Here is a 22,671-nt window from a genome sequence, read left to right as displayed (position 1 = left end):
AATTTTCACAAATTTGACAATTTCGATCATTTGGACAATTTTGATACTTTGAACAATTAAGCCAATTGTGACAATTCTGATTAGTTTTGTCAATTTTGACAATTTGTCACGATTGTCAAAATTTACAAAATTAACAAATAATTGATAATTTTGACTTTTTTTTTTAAATTTTAATAGTTTTGAAAATGTTGTCAATTTTTTTAAATTTTCAATTTTACAGTTTTGATAATTTTGACAATTTAGACAACTTTCACAAGTTCCACAAATTTGACAATTTTGACAATTTTGACAATTTTGACAATTTTGACAATTTTGACATTTTTGACAATTCTGACAATTTTGCCAATTTCGACAATTTTGACAATTTTGGCAATTTTGAAATTTTCAACAATTTTGAAAATTTTGACAGTGTTTATAATTTATACTCTTTTAACAATTTTGACTATTTTGACAATTTTGAATTTTTTTACAATTTTGAAAATTTTGACAGTTTTTACTCTTTAAACAATTTTGACAATTTTGACAATATTGGCAATTCTGATAAATTTGTAAATTTTGACAATCGTGACAATTTTCATAGTTTTGACAATTTTGACAATTTTGACAATTTTGACAATTTTGACAATTTTGACAATTTTGACAATTTTGACAATTTTGAAAATGGAGTCATTTTTTTCAAAATTCTCAATTTTAACAGTTTTGAAAATTTTGACAATTTCGACAATCTTCACAATTTTCACAAATTCGACAATTTTAACAACTTTGACAATTTTGACAATTTTGATAATTTTGCCAATTTTGACAATTTTGGAAATTTTGACAATTTTTACAATTTTGACAGTTTTTACAATTTTTACTCTTTTAACAATTTTGACAATTTCGACAATTTTGACAATATTGACTATTTTGACCATTTTGAAATTTTTTACAACTTTGAAAATTTTGACAGTTTTTACATTTTTTACTCTTTTAACAATTTTGACAATTTTGACAATATTGGCAATTTTGACAATTTTGACAATTGGAACATTTTGACAATTTTGAAATTTTGGTAATTTTGAAAATTTTGACAATTCCGTCCATTTTGACAATTTTGACAATTTTCACAAGTTTGAGAATTTTCACGATTGTGATGATTTTAACAATCTTGACAATTTTGACAATTTTCACATTTTTTCAGTGTTAAGACAGTAGACAGTTTTGAAAATTTTAGACCATGTTGCCAATTTTGACAGTTTTTGCTATTTTGACAACTTCGACTATTTTGAAAATTTTGATATTTTTGTCATTCTTGAAAATTTTGACAATTGTTTTTGTTTTTGACTTTTTTAAAATACTGGCAATTTTTACCATTTGAAATTTTTCACAATATTGAAAAGTATGACAATTTTGAAAATTCTGACAATTTTGACAATTATAATGGTATTTTTAACAATATTTATTCGTCTTCGTTATGAACTTTTTCTTCAATTTTTTTTTAATTAAACTTGAAAATTAAAGTTTATTTTTCAGACTTAAATAAATTTGATATCTGTCTTTTTCGGCCGTTTCTTCGTCCTCTGGGTTTTTTTTTATTTATTCGATTTTTGGGATTTTTACATCTATGAGGTCATTCATCCCTCTGGCTCAATCCATTTTTCGCTTAAACATTTTAGAATCTCAAGTCATCAATTTGAAAAGGTTGAACAATAAAACTTTGCCTCATATTTTTTTTTATTTGTTGAACAATCCTCCGAGAAATGAGATACAAATTAAAACTGCTGATTTCATTTCTCTTGTTGGCGAATGCTTTATACAACTTTTTTTTGGGTGTCGTTTTCTTGAAAAAAATTTTCGATTTAAGAGCTTCAAAACTTGCATTATTCTTAAAGAAATATTCATATATCTTAATAAAGTTTGTAGAAAATATCATGTTTTCAGATTTGTTCTGTTCTTAACAAAATTGAGCGAAAAAAAATTTTGACTCACTTTATTTTCATAACTCGTCAAAATTACATTGGACATATGATTATCTTGAAACTAGTAAGGGTTTAAAAAATGATACCATGAACATTTAGCATCGGTTGAATTTATTAATGATATAGTTGTTAGGTATGTCTGGTGTTGTGCTAATTTATCTATCTTCATTTGTTTTAGAGAAAATCAGAAAATTGCATTGAAAACAGATAATCACAGTTTGCAAGCTCAACTTGAACAAGAAATGACCACAAACTTCCGGGATCATCAGGGGGCGCCAGCTAGCAATGTTGTTTTTGTTTGTTTTTTTTTGCGACGATGCCAAACCATTGATTCCATTCAGATGAATCGATCCCGATTGTGTTTGCCATAGGTAGTTCGCATCGACAACGAACGATTCACACATTTCCCAGCGAACTAAATACGAGAAAATCTACCTTTTTCGAGGGAAAAGGAAGGTTAGACAAGCCACTTCTGACCTACATCATTGTGTTACAGCAGTCTGTGGCGAAAATGCGTGTTTTTCCCCTTAGGGGGTTGGAAAGAAGAAAAAATCAACAAACCTCCAGCTAAATTGTGCTATATAGGTCCTAGGTTTGTGAGGAGTTCACCCACATTCGGCCCCCCTTTTGGCTTCCTAGAAGTTCTCCCATGTGTACAATTCACACTTCATTAAGCCACCACCACTGCGCTTAGTTTGTCGAATGGGACCGACAGAGTTAGTTTGAAGGGGGGTCGCCGCCGGACTTTATTCAAAGCAGTCGTCGTCCAGATCTTCGAATTTGGTGTGAACCAATTGAAAACTCGTTCTGTGCAGCAAATGTGCACTTTGGTAGCGATGCAGTTCGATCGCAAATCGTGGTCGGATACCGTGCACACTGACTTGTTTCTGCTGCAGCATCCCTCTCGATTTTTATGCACCGAATCTATGAAGTACTGGAAGTTGGGCGCCAACTTTGTACCGAATTGGACAATAGGCAAAAGTGGGTTTTTTGTGGATCAAATCTGGTTCTATAGGTTTTCATCGATGTGCGATTACGTTAAACAAAGGTAGATTGAAAATTCATGAACGTGAGTTTGATTGTGTGTGTATATCGGTGTTTTGTTCACACGATTTGAGCGAAACTGGAACATTAGATTTTAGTCAATTTAGGCTCAAATGATTGGAAATATTGTCCTCTATAACTTATGAAAATTTTGTTGAGAAATTTCGACTGAACTTTGAAATATTAAAAAAAAATTAAAAATAAAAATTGGAAATTCCCTGTTTTATTCCGGGTTTTGTTTATAACTTTTTTAATTTTCAACCATTTTCCACATTTTTTTCTAAATCTTTAGAGAACAACTTTCCTCACCATTTGAGCCTAAATTCAGCAAAGTCGGCCCACCCAGTTCTGCGCAAAGCATGTGAACAAAAACAGACGTACACACACATGTTCATAACACATCGAGCTGCGTCAAAAAGTTCCCACTTTTTAAGGTTCAAGAGGGTTGGGATTGTATAATTTTTTTAGAATTATGTCTTCACATCACATCTTGATTTTGGTTTTGTCCGAAATAGTTAAACAATAAGTTCAAAAATTTTCTGTTAACATTTCCCACAGTGCCAAATTGTATGCAAAATGCAGTTGATTTTCCGCGCCTCTCCCGATTCACGCTCCGATTTTCCAACGGTCCAGGTGGACAAAACTAGGCTTCGGGCCATAAAGCACCGAAATGGAAGAAGTCGACTGAAGGCGACAGGGTTGGGGCAATGTCGACCCCAACCTAGAAGTAGTAGAAGTCCGGAAAGTCGTTTCGGGTTAAGCTTCTTTTTTTTTTCTGTGTCCTGATCGCCGCGTGATTGCAATCGTTCGGCTGTCTGGTTTACGGTTTGGCAGTTTCTGCACGACTCTGGTCCACATCTGCAGGGGAGTTCGATTCGATTTGGTTGCAGACCACTACTAGACTCCGCTCTCCAGTTTCCCCTTTTTTTGCTTTGCTTTTACAAAGTGAACCGAATGCGAACGGTTGCAATCTTAACGGAACGGGGCGTTTTGTTTCATTACCCAAAGTTCACAAGTTCAAAACTTCTCCTACTCCTACTACAACATAGTAGGCTTAGAGACGACGCCTGGTTTCCTATATTTGCATGTGCCGGTTGTTTTCCTCGTATCTTTTGCTTCCCATAGCAAGGATTTCTCAAAGATGCCGGGGACAATCGCGATTGTTGCACCCGATTAAAGGTGGAGTCGTTGATGCAGTTTTTTTTGCAGCCCTCCTGTCGTCGTCAGTTTCTGATTTCAATTTAAAGCTTTCTAATGCTACTTTAATGCTTCTTATAATCGAACGAAAAAAAATACCTTGAAACCGCCAAACTTTGGGAAAAATCCATTACCCAAAAACCTTGTCATCGTCAACAGCCTGACCATAATTGGACCGCCTCTGATCGTCAAACATCAAAAAGGTGTGTCCGGTTGACCGGAGACGAAACATTTGACAGAATCAATCAACCAAGCAGGCGGAGCACACACTTTGACAACTTATCTTCTCAGTAGGCCATCGTCTGTCAAAAATCTCCCGGAGGGCATCATCATATGTGTGTCTCTTGGGTGAGGTTATGGTCAATGTTTGTGTCATCTCTCTGTAGCTGCGATTGACTTGTTGTTGGTTTTATTATCATTGCTGACGTCTGGAATAAATGTCAGCTCGTTTGACGTCTTCAGCCTAGCTGTTGAGATCACGAACTTCTGCTTTGCTGTTTAGAAGATAAAGAACTACCTTGAGAAGGCAATGAAGATCTTTATCGGATGGCACAGGTTGAGACAACTCTTTTAAAACACATCAAGCTATTGAGCTTCAATGAAAACTTTTTTTGAGTTGGGTTTTCATGTCATAAAAAATATAAAATTTACATTTTACAACGAAACATCAATTATTGATAGAAGATTCCTTGAAAAAATCTTGAAAAAATGACGAAACGTCAGATAATGTGAAAAAATTACCTTTGACTCACACTGACTTATGACTTATGCCTTATGACTTATGCCTTATGACTCATGATTTATGACTTATTACTTATGACTTATGACATTAGACTGAGTCGATTTGGGGTCATTTTTGAATTTCTCAAACCCTGGGGTCTTAAAAGCTTCGTTTTGGTCCAAAACTCATCCATGATTTTTTGCAGAATTTTTAAGTAACGTTTACATGAGTAAATTTGAACTTTTAGGTTTGTATGGGAAAATTGAATATTTTGTACTGAAAAATCAACATCATTTTTGTTTCTTCTGTGGAGCCGAGCCTGCTAATGGTTTTTGTGCCAATTTATAAATTTCTTACAGGAAATTTTCCGCTGAATAACTTTGTCGAATATCATAACTTCGTATCTTTTTAGACAAAAAAGTTATTAGCTCTTTAACAGGTGTATGTCTTTTGGCATTGATAAACAAGAAATTCAATTGACACCACTGCTGGGTGCCTAGCGAAGTATTGCAAGACCACTTTTCATGCCATACTCCGTGGGGCACAAGCATTGGTGTCAATTGAATTCATGGTTCATCAATCCAAAAAGACATACACCTGTTAAACAGCTAATAACTTTTTTGTCTAAAAAGAACCGAAGTTATGATATTGGACAAAGTGGTTCAGCGGAAAATTTCCTGGAAGAAATTTATAAATTGGCATAAATACCATTAGCAGGCTCGGTTCCACAGAAGAAACAAAAATGATGTTGATTTTTCAGTACAAAATATTCAATTTTCCCATACAAACCTAAAAGTTCAAATTTACTCATGTAAACGTTACTTAAAAATTCTGCAAAAAATCATGGATGAGTTTTGGACCAAAACGAAGCTTTTAAGACCCCAGGGTTTGAGAAATTCAAAAATGACCCCAAATCGATTCAGTCTATTATGACATATGACTTATGACTTTTTGACAATTTCGAAAATTTTTACAATTTTGACGATTTTGACAATTTTGACAATTTTGACAATGTTGACAATGTTGACAATTTTGACAATTTTGACAATTTTGAAAATTTTGACAATTTTGACAATTTTGACAATTTTGACAATTTTGTCAATTTGACAATTTTGACAATTTTGACAATTTTTACAATTTTGACAATTTTGAAAATTTTGACAATTTTGACAATTTTGACAATTTTGACAATTTTGATAATTTTGACAATTTTGACAATTTTGACAATTTTGACAAATTTGACAATTTTAACAATTTTGACAATTTTGACAATTTTCACAATTTTGACAATTTGGACAATTTCGACAATTTTGACAATTTTGACAGTTTTGACAATTTTGACAATTTTGACAATTTTGACAATTTTGACAATTTTGACAATTTTGACAATTTCGACAATTTTGACAATTTTGACAATTTTGACAATTTTGACAATTTTGATAATTTTGACAATTTTGACAATTTTGACAATTTTGACAATTTTGACAATTTTGACCATTTTTGCAATTTTGTTTATTTAACAATTTGACAATTTTGACAATTTTGACCATTTTTAGTATTTTGACAATTTCGACTACTTGACAATTTTCAAAATTTTGACAAATTAAACAATTTTGACAAATTCAACAATATTGACAATTTTGACAATTTTTTCAATTTTAAAAATTGTGACAATTTTGATTATTTTGACAATTTTGACAATTCTGACAATTATGACAATTTTGACAATTTTGACAATTTCAACAATTTTAACAAATTTGACAATTTTGGTAATTTTGAGAATTTGACAATTTTGACAATTTTGACAAAATGGACAATTTTGACAATTTTGCAATTTTGAAATTTTGCAATTTTGACAATTCAGACAATTTTGACAGTTCTGACTATTTTGACAATTTTAACAATTTTGACAGTTTTGACAGTTTTGACAATTTTGACAATTTGGACAATTTTGACAATTTTGCAATTTTGAAATTTTGCAATTTTGACAATTCAGACAATTTTGACAGTTCTGACTATTTTGACAATTTTAACAATTTTGACAGTTTTGACAGTTTTGACAATTTTGACAATTTTGACAATTTGGACAATTTTGACAATTTTGACAATTTTGACAATTTTGACAATTTTGACAATTTTGACAATTTTGACAATTTTGACAATTTTGACAATTTTGACAATTTTGACAATTTTGACAATTTTGACAATTTTGACAATTTTGACAATTTTGACAATTTTGACAATTTTGACAATTTTGACAATTTTGACAATTTTGACAATTTTGACAATTTTGACAATTTTGACAATTTTGAAAATTTTGACAATTTTAACAATTTTGACAATTTTGACAATCTTGACAATTTTAAGAATTTTGATAATATTGACCATTTTGATAATATTGACAATTTTGACAAATTTGACAATTTTGACAATTTTGACAATTTTGACAATTTTGACAATTTTGACAATTTGGAAATTTTGACAATTTCGACAATTTTAACAATTTTGACAATTTTGACAATTTTGACAATTTTGACAATTTTGACAATTTTGACAATTTTGACAATTTTGACAATTTTGACAATTTTGACAATTTTGACAATTTTAACAATTTTTACAGTTTTGACACTTTCGACAATTTTGACAATTTTGACAGTTTAGCAATTTTGACAGTTTTGACAATGTTCACAATTTTGACAATTTTGACGATTTTGACAATTAAGACAATTTTGACAGTTTTGACAATAATGACAATTTTGACAATTTTGACAATTTTGACAATTTTGACAATTTGGACAATTTTGACAGTTTCGACAATTAAGACAATTTTAACAATTTTTAAATTTTTTTCAATTTTGACTATTTTGAAAATTTTAACAATTTTGTCAATTTTAACAATTTTGACAATTTTGAGAATTTTGACAATTTTGACAATTTTGACAATTTTGACATTATTAACATTTTTGACAGTTTTGACATTTTTGAAATTTTTGACAATTTTTACATTTTTGACATTTTTGACATTTTTGTCATATTTGACATTTTTGACATTTTTGACATTTTTGACAATTTTGACAATTTTGACAATTTTGACAATTTTGACAATTTTGACAATTTTGACAATTTTGACAATTTTAACAATTTTAACAATTTTTACAGTTTTGACAATTTTGACAATTTTGACAATTTTGACAATTTTGACAATTTTGACAATTTTGACAATTTTGACAATTTTGACAATTTTGACAATTTTGACAATTTTGACAATTTGGACGATTTTGACAATATTGACAATTTTGACAATATTGACCATTTTGACAATTTTGACAATTTTGACAATTTTGACAATTTTGACAATTTTGACAATTTTGACAATTTTGACAATTTTGACAATTTTGACAATTTTGACACTTTTGAGAATTTTGACAATTTTGACAATTCTGATAATTTTGACAATTTTGAACATTTTGACAATTTTGACAATTTTGACAATTTTGACAATTTTGACAATTTTGACAATTTGACAATTTTGACAATTTTGACAATTCTGAAAATTTTGAGAATTTTGACAATTTCGACAATTTTGACAATTTTGACAATTTTGACAATTTTGACAATTTTGACAATTTTGACAATTTTGAAAATTTTGAAAATTTTGGCAATTTCGACAATTTTGACGGTTTTGGCAATTTTGACAATTTTGACAATTTTGACAATTTTGACAATTTTGACAATTTTGACAATTTTGACAATTTTAACAATTTTAACAATTTTTACAGTTTTGACAATTTTGACAATTTTGACAATTTTGACAATTTTGACAATTTTGACAATTTTGACATGACAATTTTGACAATTTTGACACTTTGGACGATTTTGACAATATTGACAATTTTGACAATATTGACCATTTTGACAATTTTGACAATTTTGACAATTTTGACAATTTTGACACTTTTGAGAATTTTGACAATTTTGACAATTCTGATAATTTTGACAATTTTGAACATTTTGACAATTTTGACAATTTTGACAATTTTGACAATTTTGACAATTTGACAATTTGACAATTTTGACAATTTTGACAATTCTGAAAATTTTGAGAATTTTGACAATTTCGACAATTTTGACAATTTTGACAATTTTGAAAATTTTGAAAATTTTGGCAATTTCGACAATTTTGACGGTTTTGGCAATTTTGACAATATTGACAATTTTGACAATTTTTATATTGTTGTCAATTTGACAATTCAGACAAATTTGACAATTTTGACAATTTTGACAATTTTGACAATTTTGACAATTTTGACAATTTTGACAATTTTGACAATTTTGACAATTTTGACAATTTTGACAATTTTGACAATTTTGACAATTTTGACAATTTTGACAATTTTGACAATTTTGACAATTTTGACAATTTTGACAATTTTGACAATTTTAAAAATTTTGACAATTTTGACAATTTTGACAATTTTAAAAATTTCGACAATTTTGACAATTTCGACTAGTTTGACAGTTTTGACAATTTTGGCAATTTTGACGATTTAGTCAAATTTGACAATTTTAACAATTTTGTCAATTTTGACAATTTTGACAATTTCGAGAATTTCGACAATTTTCAAAATTTTGACAATTTTAACAATTAAGTAAATTTTGAAAATTTTGACAATGTTGACAAGTTTGAAAATTTTGACATTTTGATATTTTTAACATTTTTAATTTTTTTACTTTTTTGACATGTTTGACTTTATTAAAATTTTTGACATTTTTGACATTTTTGACATTTTTGACATTTTTAACAGTTTTGACAGTTTTGACATTTTTGACATTTTTGACTTTCCTGCCATTTTTGACATTTTTGACAATTTTGACATTTTTGACATTTTTGACATTTTTGACATTTTTGACATTTTTGACATTTTTGACATTTTTGACATTTTTGACATTTTTGACAATTTCGACAATTTTGACAATTTTGACAATTTTGACAATTTTTACAGTTTTGACAATTTTGACAATTTTGACAATTTTGACAATTTTGACAATGTTGAGAATTTTGAAAATTTTGACAATTTTGACAATTTTAACAATTCTGACAATTTTAACAATTTTGTCAATTTTGACAATTTTGACAATTTCGAGAATTTCGACAATTTTCAAAATTTTGACAATTTTAACAATTAAGTAAATTTTGAAAATTTTGACAATGTTGACAAGTTTGAAAATTTTGACATTTTGATATTTTTAACATTTTTAATTTTTTTACTTTTTTGACATGTTTGACTTTATTAAAATTTTTGACATTTTTGACATTTTTGACAGTTTTGACAGTTTTGACATTTTTGACATTTTTGACTTTCCTGCCATTTTTGACATTTTTGACAATTTTGACATTTTTGACATTTTTGACATTTTTGACATTTTTGACATTTTTGACATTTTTGACATTTTTGACATTTTTGACATTTTTGACAATTTCGACAATTTTGACAATTTTGACAATTTTGACAATTTTTACAGTTTTGACAATTTTGACAATTTTGACAATTTTGACAATTTTGACAATTTTGACAATGTTGAGAATTTTGAAAATTTTGACAATTTTGACAATTTTAACAATTCTGACAATTTTGACAATTTTGACAATTTTGACAATTTTGACAATTTTGTCAATTTTTTACTTTTTGACATTTTTGACATTTTTGACATTTTTGAGCTTTTTGAAATTTTTGACATTTTTGACATTTTTGACATTTTTGACATTTTTGACATTTTTGACATTTTTGACATTTTTGACATTTTTGACATTTTTGACATTTTTGACATTTTTGACATTTTTGACATTTTTGACATTTTTGACATTTTTGACAATTTTGATTTTTTTGACATTTTTGACATTTTTGACATTTTTGTTATTTTTGACATTTTTGACATTTTTGACATTTTTGATATTTTTTATATTTTTGACAGTTTTTACAATTTGAATTTCTTTAGCAATTTTGTCAATTTTGACAATTGGAACAGTTTTGAACATTTTTAGAATTTTGTCAATTTTGACAATTTTGACAATTTTTACAATTTGTACAATGTTGACAATTTTGACAATTTTGACAATTTTGACAATTTTGATAATTTTGACAACTTGTAAATTTTGACAACTGTATGACGATTTTGACTATTTCGAAAATTTTGTTGACAATTTTTGCAATTTTGACATTTTTTATGTCTTATGGCTTATCACATTTGTCTTGTGACTTGTGACTTGTGATGTGTGATTTGAGACTTGTGACTTTTGACTTGTGCCTTAGGATTTGATAATCAAAAGTTATCATTTTTTTCATGCTGACAATGATTTGTTATTATAAAACAATCTTCCTTTCACTTTTAGAGAAAGGTTGTTTATCATAATCGATATCGAATTCCCTGAAAGATCACATTTAAAAACATTTCCAAAACTGTTGAAATGATTACTCAAAATCGCATCGGCTCACCTTCCATTTTATCCTAATTTTCAGCCTTTTCTTTGGGATCATGGGGAAATAAATCTCAATAACAATACATATAGAAAAAATTGAACCAATTTACGATCTCCAAAAAAGGGGCGACTATTTGACGGAATTTTCTGTGAACGTAACAGATTGAATTCGTTTAAAGATTCTTAAATATAAAAAAAAACAACAGCTCACCGACAACAATCGAAAGTCAGTCAAAACCAAGTCAAAACATAAACAAAACCCAAATCGGAGCTTAGCTCAAACACTTATGGAAATATGGACCACCCCTTTGATTCGAAAGGCCGATCATCAATAATCGATTAAACGGTGGGAAAAAATCCGCCGATTAACTTTCAATCCTTAGCAAAACTGAACCATTAGAAAAAAACAAATGTTTGACGTTCATTTGGTGACATAACCTTGAGTTAGGAGAAGATCGATTAGCATAATCGAAAATTAGTGGCGCTTCCAATAACGATCGACACATATTTTTAGTCTAGTTGGTATCTTGCCAAACAAATTTGTTTCTTTTTCGCTTATCTAATTTAGGGTGACCACCGAAAGGTGGAAAATGACACCCGAGGTGTGTGCGAGAGATCTTCGCTTAAGCTTGATTTATCGTATTTGAATCAATATTGGGGTATCGATCCAAGCAGCCTTGGACTGTTGGAAAAATTTGAAAGGTGGACTAGGCCTACTGCTTTAAGTTTGGTCAAAACAGGCAAAACATTCAGTGGAAAAAAACAAAATTGGAAAAAAGTTTGTTTCCAAAATTAACCCAGTTGCTTAAGTACTTCCGATGCCCATTCTAATGACTTTGTTTTTTTCTTTCTCTCTACTTACAGGTAATCAAATCACGCTCTCGCCTGATTAACTAGTTTGGACATCATTAGGGAAGACCGAAACAATCTGGAACAAACCGTTAGCTCAATCGGACCAAATCAATGCTTAGCTAGCAAACTGAGGAAAAAAAAACTGAATCGTCATTCCAAATTGGTAGTGGTCATTCATTTCTGCTTCAGGTATGTAACATTAACAACTCTGAGTCAATCTTGTTGTTGTCGATTATTATCTAGGCAGCAGAACTAGAGTAAGTCAAAGATAGACAATCAATCATCTCTTGCAGCGAATTAACACACAAAAGATTTCAGCTTATTTTATTATTCCGGTTATGTTCATCAGTGGTTTTCTTTTTTTTTATTGAAATAAGTTTACAGGAAACATTATAATAATAGACATAACAGCTAAAAAGTTGTAAATATTTTTTACTTATGGCATTTTTAACTTGTAATCTAAATATTTTTTGTTTGGAAATAGGGTTTTTTGTTCACAAATAGTTCAAATTTTATCACGGTCGCCATGCAAAGAAAAGTCGCAATGTTTTCCGCAAAAAGTTCTTATATAGCATGGCGACCGTCATAAATAATTAGCTAAATTTAAAGCGTGGTTGCGTTTTGCTTTGTATATTTTTTTTCCATAAGTTTTCGTTCTGACATTGGAATTCCCTTTTTTCTCGGAAAAACCAATTTCCTATCCAGAAATTTAACGCTTCAATGTTCCTTTTTCGTTACAAGTTTCAAATTATCACCTCATAAAGTCATGTAAGACTGCTTCATTACAATCTACCTTCAATACCAGTTTCTTTGGTCTATTATCTTTCATCAGTCTTACGACTTTAACACATATTCGAAAACACCCAATAAGTATCAGGTGGTAGAATCTCCATTAGTCAAATTCATATGATCGATCGCGTTCAGGTATCGAAGAAGGTAGCCAAACACCTTCTGAAGATTGGTCTCACGAAGGGCAAATGCCAGATTACAACGATCAACACACAAAATTCAACCAGAAAAAAAAATGGTGGAACCCTTCTCAAGTTTTCCTACTTCACCAATTTGAAAAAAACAACAACAATTCAACGCACCAATTACGAGCTCCAGTTTTCGAATGATTAATGAAATCGAACGACTTGAGAAGGAGAAAAAAAAACGACACACCGCCTCCAAAATCCGATCGAATTTTATATTGGCGAGGTGCCAAAGATGAAACGCTTTCGATTAGATACCTACCATTCTTAATTTATGCAAAATCAAAGTCGATTAACGCGCTCGCTTTGTGGGGTTATTAGTGTCTTTTTTTTACTTCGAAAAGTTATCTTAAAGCAGAAAGGATAAAAAAAACGACAAAAACGTCCCTCATTCAAGGTCGATTAGCGTTAGAATGAATTTTCTCGGACAAATCAGTTCGAAACTGAAATAAAATATTTCTCCTAGAAACATTTTTACTTAATTTTTAATCTTCAAATAAGAATTTGAGACCTATTTTGAAATAAAATTTTTATAAAAGCCGTTCCCGATTTTTTTTTCCACTTGAAATCGATTAGAATATGAGATTTTTTTTTGAAAATTTGAATTTTTGATTCTGATATCAGATTTAAAATACAGATTTTAGGTTTCAGATTCAAATTTCAGATTTCAGAATAAGATTTCAGATTCAGATTTCAGATTCAGATTTCAGATTCAGATTTCAGATTCAGATTTCAGATTCAGATTTCAGATTCAGATTTCAGATTCAGATTTCAGATTCAGATTTCAGATTCAGATTTCAGATTCAGATTTCAGATTCAGATTTCAGATTCAGATTTCAGATTCAGATTTTAGATTCAGATTCAGATTTCAGATTTCAGATTCAGATTTCAGAATCAGATTTCAGATTCAGATTTCAGATTTAGATTTCAGATTCAGATTTCAGATTCAGATTTCAGATATAGATTTCTGATTCAGATTTCAGATTCAGATTTCAGATTCAGATTTCAGATTCAGATTTCAGATTCAGATTTCAGATTTCAGATTCAGATTTCATGTTTCAGATTCAGATTTCAGATTCAGATTCAGATTTCAGATTCAGATTTCAGATTTCAGATTCAGATTTCAGATTCAGATTTCAGATTCAGATTTCAGATTCAGATTTCAGATTCAGATTTCAGATTCAGATTTCAGATTCAGATTTCAGATTCAGATTTCAGATTCAGATTTCAGATTCAGATTTCAGATTCAGATTTCAGATTCAGATTTCAGATTCAGATTTCATGAAGAGATTAACCACCGTAATTTTTTGTTTGTTACTTTGATTTATCGGCCTAGCGGTGAAAAGTGATGTCCTTTTTAGTAGGGACATCTACAGATAATGAAATTTTTATATAGATGGATAGAAGGTTAGAAGAAATGAAAGATGGTGAAAATGAGCGGGTAGAATTTGTCTAGAAGCATTACCATCACATACCAAATTTTTGTTCCTCACGATGTGATGTGGTATGTGATGGTAATGCTTCTAGACAAATTCTACCCGCTCATTTTCACCATCTTTCATTTCTTCTAACCTTCTTTCCATCTATATAAAAATTTCATTATCTGTAGATGTCCCTACTAAAAAGGACATCACTTTTCACCGCTAGGCCGATAAATCAAAGTAACAAACAAAAAATTACGGTGGTTAATCTCTTCATAAAATTAAATAACTTTGTCCAAAAAGAAATAAAAAACACGACATCATAGCATCGGTGGTTGGTCACTATCAGACTATCGACCGTACCGTTTCGCATGCAAACCCCGCATGTAACGAATGCGAAGATAACAAACTGAGAAGACTTAAACATCGATAGATGCGTTTCTGAGTTAAAGGGAGCTTATCTGAGCGATCACATACCATCTTTTTGTTCGTCCGCACTACAAGTTCTCGCTTGTGGGGCGGACCACGCTAAGCCTACTAATGTGTGGTGGTAGATGCAACTCTATCTGTATCTACCACTTCATAGTAGTAGGCTCGTGAGGAACAAAAATTTGGTATGTGATGGTAATGCTTCTAGACAAATTCTACCCGCTCATTTTCACCATCTTTCATTTCTTCTAACCTTCTATCCATCTATATAAAAATTTCATTATCTGTAGATGTCCCTACTAAAAAGGACATCACTTTTCACCGCTAGGCCGATAAATCAAAGATTCAGATTTCAGATTCAGATTTCAGATTCAGATTTCAGATTCAGATTTCAGATTCAGATTTCAGATTCAGATTTCAGATTCAGATTTCAGATTCAGATTTCAGATTCAGATTTCAGATTCAGATTTCAGATTCAGATTTCAGATTCAGATTTCAGATTCAGATTTCAGATTCAGATTTCAGATTCAGATTTCAGATTCAGATTTCAGATTCAGATTTCAGATTCAGATTTCAGATTCAGATTTCAGATTCAGATTTCAGATTCAGATTTCAGATTCAGATTTCAGATTCAGATTTCAGATTCAGATTTCAGATTCAGATTTCAGATTCAGATTTCAGATTCAGATTTCAGATTTCAGATTCAGATTTCAGATTCAGATTTCAGATTCAGATTTCAGATTCAGATTTCAGATTCAGATTTCAGATTCAGATTTCAGATTCAGATTTCAGATTCAGATTTCAGATTCAGATTTCAGATTCAGATTTCAGATTCAGATTTCAGATTCAGATTTCAGATTCAGATTTCAGATTCAGATTTCAGATTCAGATTTCAGATTCAGATTTCAGATTCAGATTTCAGATTCAGATTTCAGATTCAGATTTCAGATTCAGATTTCAGATTCAGATTTCAGATTCAGATTTCAGATTCAGATTTCAGATTCAGATTTCAGATTCAGATTTCAGATTCAGATTTCAGATTCAGATTTCAGATTCAGATTTCAGATTCAGATTTCAGATTCAGATTTCAGATTCAGATTTCAGATTCAGATTTCAGATTCAGATTTCAGATTCAGATTTCAGATTCAGATTTCAGATTCAGATTTCAGATTCAGATTTCAGATTCAGATTTCAGATTCAGATTTCAGATTCAGATTTCAGATTTCAGATTCAGATTTCATGTTTCAGATTCAGATTTCAGATTCAGATTTCAGATTCAGATTTCAGATTCAGATTTCAGATTCAGATTTCAGATTCAGATTTCAGATTCAGATTTCAGATTCAGATTTCAGATTCAGATTTCAGATTCAGATTTCAGATTCAGATTTCAGATTCAGATTTCAGATTCAGATTTCAGATTCAGATTTCAGATTCAGATTTCAGATTCAGATTCAGATTTCAGATTCAGATTTCAGATTCAGATTTCAGATTCAGATTTCAGATTCAGATTTCAGATTCAGATTTCAGATTCAGATTTCAGATTCAGATTTCAGATTCAGATTTCAGATTCAGATTTCAGATTCAGATTTCAGATTCAGATTTCAGATTCAGATTTCAGATTCAGATCTCAGATTCAGATTTCAGATTCAGATTTCAGATTCAGATTTCAGATTCAGATTTCAGATTCAGATTTCAGATTCAGATTTCAGATTCAGATTTCAGATTCAGATTTCAGATTCAGATTTCAGATTCAGATTTCAGATTCAGATTTCAGATTCAGATTTCAGATTCAGATTTCAGATTCAGATTTCAGATTCAGATTTCAGATTCAGATTTCAGATTCAGATTTCAGATTTCAGATTCAGATTTCATGTTTCAGATTCAGATTTCAGATTCAGATTTCAGATTCAGATTTCAGATTCAGATTTCAGATTCAGATTTCAGATTCAGATTTCAGATTCAGATTTCAGATTCAGATTTCAGATTCAGATTTCAGATTCAGATTTCAGATTCAGATTTCAGATTCAGATTTCAGATTCAGATTTCAGATTCAGATTTCAGATTCAGATTTCAGATTCAGATTTCAGATTCAGATTTCAGATTCAGATTTCAGATTCAGATTTCAGATTCAGATTTCAGATTCAGATTTCAGATTCAGATTTCAGATTCAGATTTCAGATTCAGATTTCAGATTCAGATTTCAGATTCAGATTTCAGATTCAGATTTCAGATTCAGATTTCAGATTCAGATTTCAGATTCAGATTTCAGATTCAGATTTCAGATTCAGATTTCAGATTCAGATTTCAGATTCAGATTTCAGATTCAGATTTCAGATTCAGATTTCAGATTCAGATTTCAGATTCAGATTTCAGATTCAGATTTCAGATTCAGATTTCAGATTCAGATTCAGATTTCAGATTCAGATTCAGATTTCAGATTCAGATTTCAGATTCAGATTTCAGATTCAGATTTTAGATTCAGATTCAGATTTCAGATTTCAGATTCAGATTTCAGATTCAGATTTCAGATTCAGATTTCAGATTCAGATTTCAGATTCAGATTTCAGATTCAGATTTCAGATTTAGATTTCAGATTCAGATTTCAGATTCAGATTTCAGATTCAGATTTCAGATTCAGATTTCAGATTCAGATTTCAGATTCAGATTTCAGATTCAGATTTCAGATTCAGATTTCAGATTCAGATTTCAGATTCAGATTTCAGATTCAGATTTCAGATTCAGATTTCAGATTCAGATTTCAGATTCAGATTTCAGATTCAGATTTCAGATTCAGATTTCAGATTCAGATTTCAGATTCAGATTTCAGATTCAGATTTCAGATTCAGATTTCAGATTCAGATTTCAGATTCAGATTTCAGATTCAGATTTCAGATTCAGATTTCAGATTCAGATTTCAGATTCAGATTTCAGATTCAGATTTCAGATTCAGATTTCAGATTCAGATTTCAGATTCAGATTTCAGATTCAGATTTCAGATTCAGATTTCAGATTCAGATTTCAGATTCAGATTTCAGATTCAGATTTCAGATTCAGATTTCAGATTCAGATTTCAGATTCAGATTTCAGATTCAGATTTCAGATTCAGATTTCAGATTCAGATTTCAGATTCAGATCTCAGATTCAGATTTCAGATTCAGATTTCAGATTCAGATTTCAGATTCAGATTTCAGATTCAGATTTCAGATTCAGATTTCAGATTCAGATTTCAGATTCAGATTTCAGATTCAGATTTCAGATTCAGATTTCAGATTCAGATTCAGATTCAGATTTCAGATTCAGATTAGAAATTAGATTAGATCAGATTAGAATTCGAAATCTGAAATCTGAATTTCAGATTCAGATTTCAGATTTGAGATTAGATTCTTAGGTTTTTCCAAAACAATTTTCAGTTTTTTTTTATTTGGTTTCAGATTTATAATTCTTGGAATCTTTGGCATCCAAGTAAAAAAAATCTCCCAGTTGTCGCCACTTTTAAGCTAAACGATGTGATAAATGACGATTAAAAACCAATAGATGGGTTCGCAAAACCACGCTTTAAATTCCATCGGAATGCTAGAATTCAAATCGAAAAAAATTTCAAAGTGATAGGTTATTTCTGTCTAAACGAATCTCCATTTTCCAATTTGCATACGTTAACAGTTTGGGGTTGTTTTCAACCGTTCGTTTTTTTTCTTCTTTCGATTGAATAAATTTTCTGCTCGTCTTCCAAAATTCATCAGCCCCGAGCGTAGGTGTGATTTGTGAAACGCGTTTTGCGTTCGGAATAATTATTCGTCGGAGTTTTCTTTTGGCGATCCAATCGAGTGGCACACGCGTGTGCCTCCGATAAAATGGTTTTTGTGTAGCAAACCCGTTTCGATTTTTTTTGTCCGATTTGAGATTGCTATCGTTACGTTGTTTATTTTAGACTTATTTACCGGTTATTTAAAGTGCAATCTATTCACTGTTCTTTCAAATATTTTATCTGAAATATTTTCTCTCATATGGGCTTGGAATCGAAATTTCAAAGTTTTTAAGCGATTTTTTTCTGCAAAGTTTATAGTTTCATTTGACGATTCGATAATCTTTTTTAATCTTTTTCAAGGAATCTGACAGATATTTTTTGAAGTTTTACTTATCAATTCTATTTAATAAGTCTTCTAGGATTGATTCCCACAACTCCAAACGAATGTTTTTCAATCGGAAGCAACCTTGTCCTTTCCATTTAGCTTCGAAACATAAAATTGAAAAATTGTTCAACTTGAAGCTATTTGTTTCATAAATGTCGCTCCTCCTAACATTTTTAAAGGGGCCAGCAAATTAATAACTAGCCTCCGGGTGGTTTTGGCGAACTGTTGTGGGGTCTAATATTTTCGGAAATCGTTTAGGCTAAATTTGTCCGAAACTAATCTCTTCGTCGCTGTCGCAGAAAGACAAAGCTAGGCTTAAATAGATGGAAGGAAATGGAACTTTAAAAAAAAAAGAAACTTCAACAGATGGGGTCAATATTTATGGATTCGCGACCTTCAAAATAAGCGGTCGCATGTCCTCTGATCATCATCATCGTTCGTAGTAATTAAATCAAAGCTTAAAAGAAGGCAGAAAATTAAACATTTATTGCATCTTGTTTCTGCTGGGATGGAGACCATTGAAATCGACACAGATGGTCGCGCGGCTTCCAATTTTGGACCCGCGAAGGGTAGGCAAATGTTCGTACAAAGTTCCGAAAAGGTAAAACATAAACACACTTGTCTTGTCTTGTGTTGTCAACCGACTGATGCATGATGGCGGCGGCATCGGACTTTATTCCTCCCGGTTTATGATTTGTGGCATAACGATTTCCATACAAGCCGACAGGCGTCGTTAAAATATTAAATACTTGATCCATGTGCCCTGGGCATATTTAAGACTTTTTTGTTTGGTTTTGACAGAGGTCAAATTCGTTGACGTTTGATTTAGAATTTCCTTCCTCATTCTCGCAATTAAGTACACTTTTGTTTTCAATTTTATTTTTAAGTTATTAAGACTCCAATGACATTGTCATGGCATAATAAGTCCATACAAATTTAAGTTTCGAAAACACATGGCGATCCTGCCAGTTTTGTTTGGCTATTCTAACAATGTGGCAGGATCGCCATTTGTAATTTCTTCAGACTCTCAAAGTGAGAAAAGAAGCCTCTCAACTTCGTGCTTTCAACAAAAGACTCGAACAAACCGGACCTCTTGTGGTTTGCGTTAATTTTGAACAATCAGCATCGCAGCTTTCTGATTGTGTTAAATCATGCTCGATATATCTCGTTAAGATTAAAAGGAGTGCCCCTGGGTAGGCTTGCAAACTTTTCAAGTACGCTTGAGCTTATGCAACCCTACAACAGTTAGGCACGGATTCAAAAGTGCTCTGCTGAACAGTTTTTTTTTGTTGATGGTCATCGTCCCTCGGGTGTAAGATTCGGGCTTTCGGTCGTTAATGATCGACAAGTGAGCCAATTGACAATTAACGCGGTTTGCCGCTTATTCATAGATATTAGTACGTAATGCATCTCGTCTAATTGAGTTGTTGTGGAAACGTCTTCATTTGTATGTTCGAAACAATTTTAGGGCGGCTCCACGTGATGTGCACAGCGTGCTGTGCCTTTCATTGTATTTATTTAAAAAAAAGAGATATTTTTAACTAGCTGTAAACAAGATCATGATCGACCAAAATTTGAAATTTTTGGTAGAAATGATTACGTTGAGAAAGAATAGAATTTGTTGTATATTTTCAAGCGATTTTTTTTATAAAATGATTAAAGTCTGTTTTTGGACTATGGTTGATTCAACTATAATTACGGTTAAATTAACTGTTCAAGTAGAATTACTTGAAGTATATATTTTTTCTATCATTTTTGGTATTCTGATATCTACATAACTATATTATCAATTATTGAACTGATAAAAAAAATGTTAAGGCTGATGTTACGAAAAATTTGTTTCTGATTCGACCTCCGGTAGAAACCCGGATTGGTACAGGGTGCGCAGATGTTTAAAGCTGCTGCTTTGAAAAAAAAAAAAATATTTGGCCTCCGGTAGAAAGACGGATTGACACAGGGAGCGCAGGTTCTAAGGCTGCTGCTACGAACAAAATTGATTCTTATTAAGCTTCTGGAAAAAGACGGAATTGGCTTAGGAAGCGCAGATTTTAAAGGCTGGTGATTGTTTGTTATGATTTGACCTTCCACTGAAATAGACGGATTGGCTTAGCGGGCGCAGATTTTAAGGCTGCTGCTGCCTGTTTTTGTTTTCATTTGGCCTTCCGGTGGAAAAAGACGGATTGGTTTAATAGACGCAGATTTTAAGGCTGCTGCTGCTGATTGTTAGTTTTTATTTTGCCTTTCTCTGAAAAAAAAAAACCGGGATTGGCTTAGGAAGCGCAGATTTTTAAGCCTGCTGCTGTCATTGTTTGTTATGATTTGGCCTTCCGGTGAAAAAAGACGGATGGGCTTAAAAAGCGCAGATTTTTAAGACTGCTGTTGCTGCTGATTGTTTGGTTTGATAAGGCTCTCTAGTGGAAAAAGCGGAATTGACTTATGAAGCGCAGATGTTTAGAGCTGCTGCTGCTGATTTTGGCTATAATTTGGCCTTCCGTTGGAAAAAGACGTAATTGGCTTACGAAACACATAATTTTAAAGCAGCTGCTGCCTATTGTTAGTTTTAATTTTGCCTTACATTGGAAAAAACGGAATCGGCTAAGGAAGCGCAGATTTTTGAAACTGGTTATTGTTTGATTCGTCTTCCGTTGGAAAAAAACGGAATTGGCTTAGGAAGCGGAGGACCTAAGGCTGCTGCTGCTGGTTGTTTGCTTTGATTTGGCCTTATGATGGAAAAGACGGATTGGCTTAACAGACGTAGGTTTTTAAGGCTGCTGCTGTTGCTAATTGTTTTTTTTTAATTTGGAATACCGATGTAAAAATCGAAATTTTTCTTAGGAAGCGCAGATTCAGCTGCTTAGTTGATTTAGCTGTAGCTGCAGATTGTTTGTTTTGATTTGGCCTTCCGGTGGAAAAAGACGGATTGGCTTAAGAAGCGCAGATTGTCAAGGATGCTGCTGCTGATTGTTTGATATGATTTGACCTTCCGGTGGAAAAAAAAGACGGAATTGGCTTATGAAGCACATAATTTTAAAGCTGCTGCTGCTTATTGTTTGTTTTGATTAGGCCTTCCGGTAGAAAAAGACGGATTGGCTTAGGAAGCGCAGATTTTCCAAGCTGCTGAATTGAGATAAAGGGTATTCGAAAAATAAAATTTTATTCAAGAGAAAAACATGAGTCAGTAAATAAAAGTTTCTATCGAGAATAGAGATGAGAAGGAATATAGAGATGAAAAAAGGATATGCAGAAAAAAAAAAAATTAAAAAATTATAATAATAGTTGAGTTTGGCAACACTGGAGATGTATACAATAAAATAAATTTCCATGGCAAAGTTTGTTTTTTTTACCACACAAGACAGAACATACAAAACAAAGTCAATCATTGATCTATTCTTCTGAGAGACAGACGTGTCTGAATGAATCTCTGAATTGAAAGTTCGTAAGCATTGTAAAATCACAACAGTAAGCAT

At 31.3% G+C, this 22,671-nt stretch overlaps 1 protein-coding gene across 3 annotated transcripts in view; it reads left to right on the top strand.

Moving 5' to 3' along the window:
* Positions 1 to 22,671, top strand: part of LOC129750815 (cadherin-86C) — a 370,404-nt gene that overhangs the window by 136,181 nt on the left and 211,552 nt on the right. Inside the window, exon 1 of one of the 3 annotated variants that reach the window (XM_055745904.1) lies at positions 12,288 to 12,439. The exons of the other annotated variants lie outside the window; for them this stretch is intronic. The gene's annotated coding sequence lies outside the window, so the exon portion shown is untranslated. Of the gene's footprint in view, positions 1 to 12,287; positions 12,440 to 22,671 lie in introns of those variants that run through there. 3 annotated transcript variants of the gene reach the window in all.

This window comes from Uranotaenia lowii, chromosome 1, assembly GCF_029784155.1.
Source record: "Uranotaenia lowii strain MFRU-FL chromosome 1, ASM2978415v1, whole genome shotgun sequence".
Taxonomy (NCBI): domain Eukaryota; kingdom Metazoa; phylum Arthropoda; class Insecta; order Diptera; family Culicidae; genus Uranotaenia; species Uranotaenia lowii.
The sequence above is the reverse complement of the archived record's forward strand: the minus strand, read 5'-3'. Positions and strand labels throughout refer to the sequence as shown.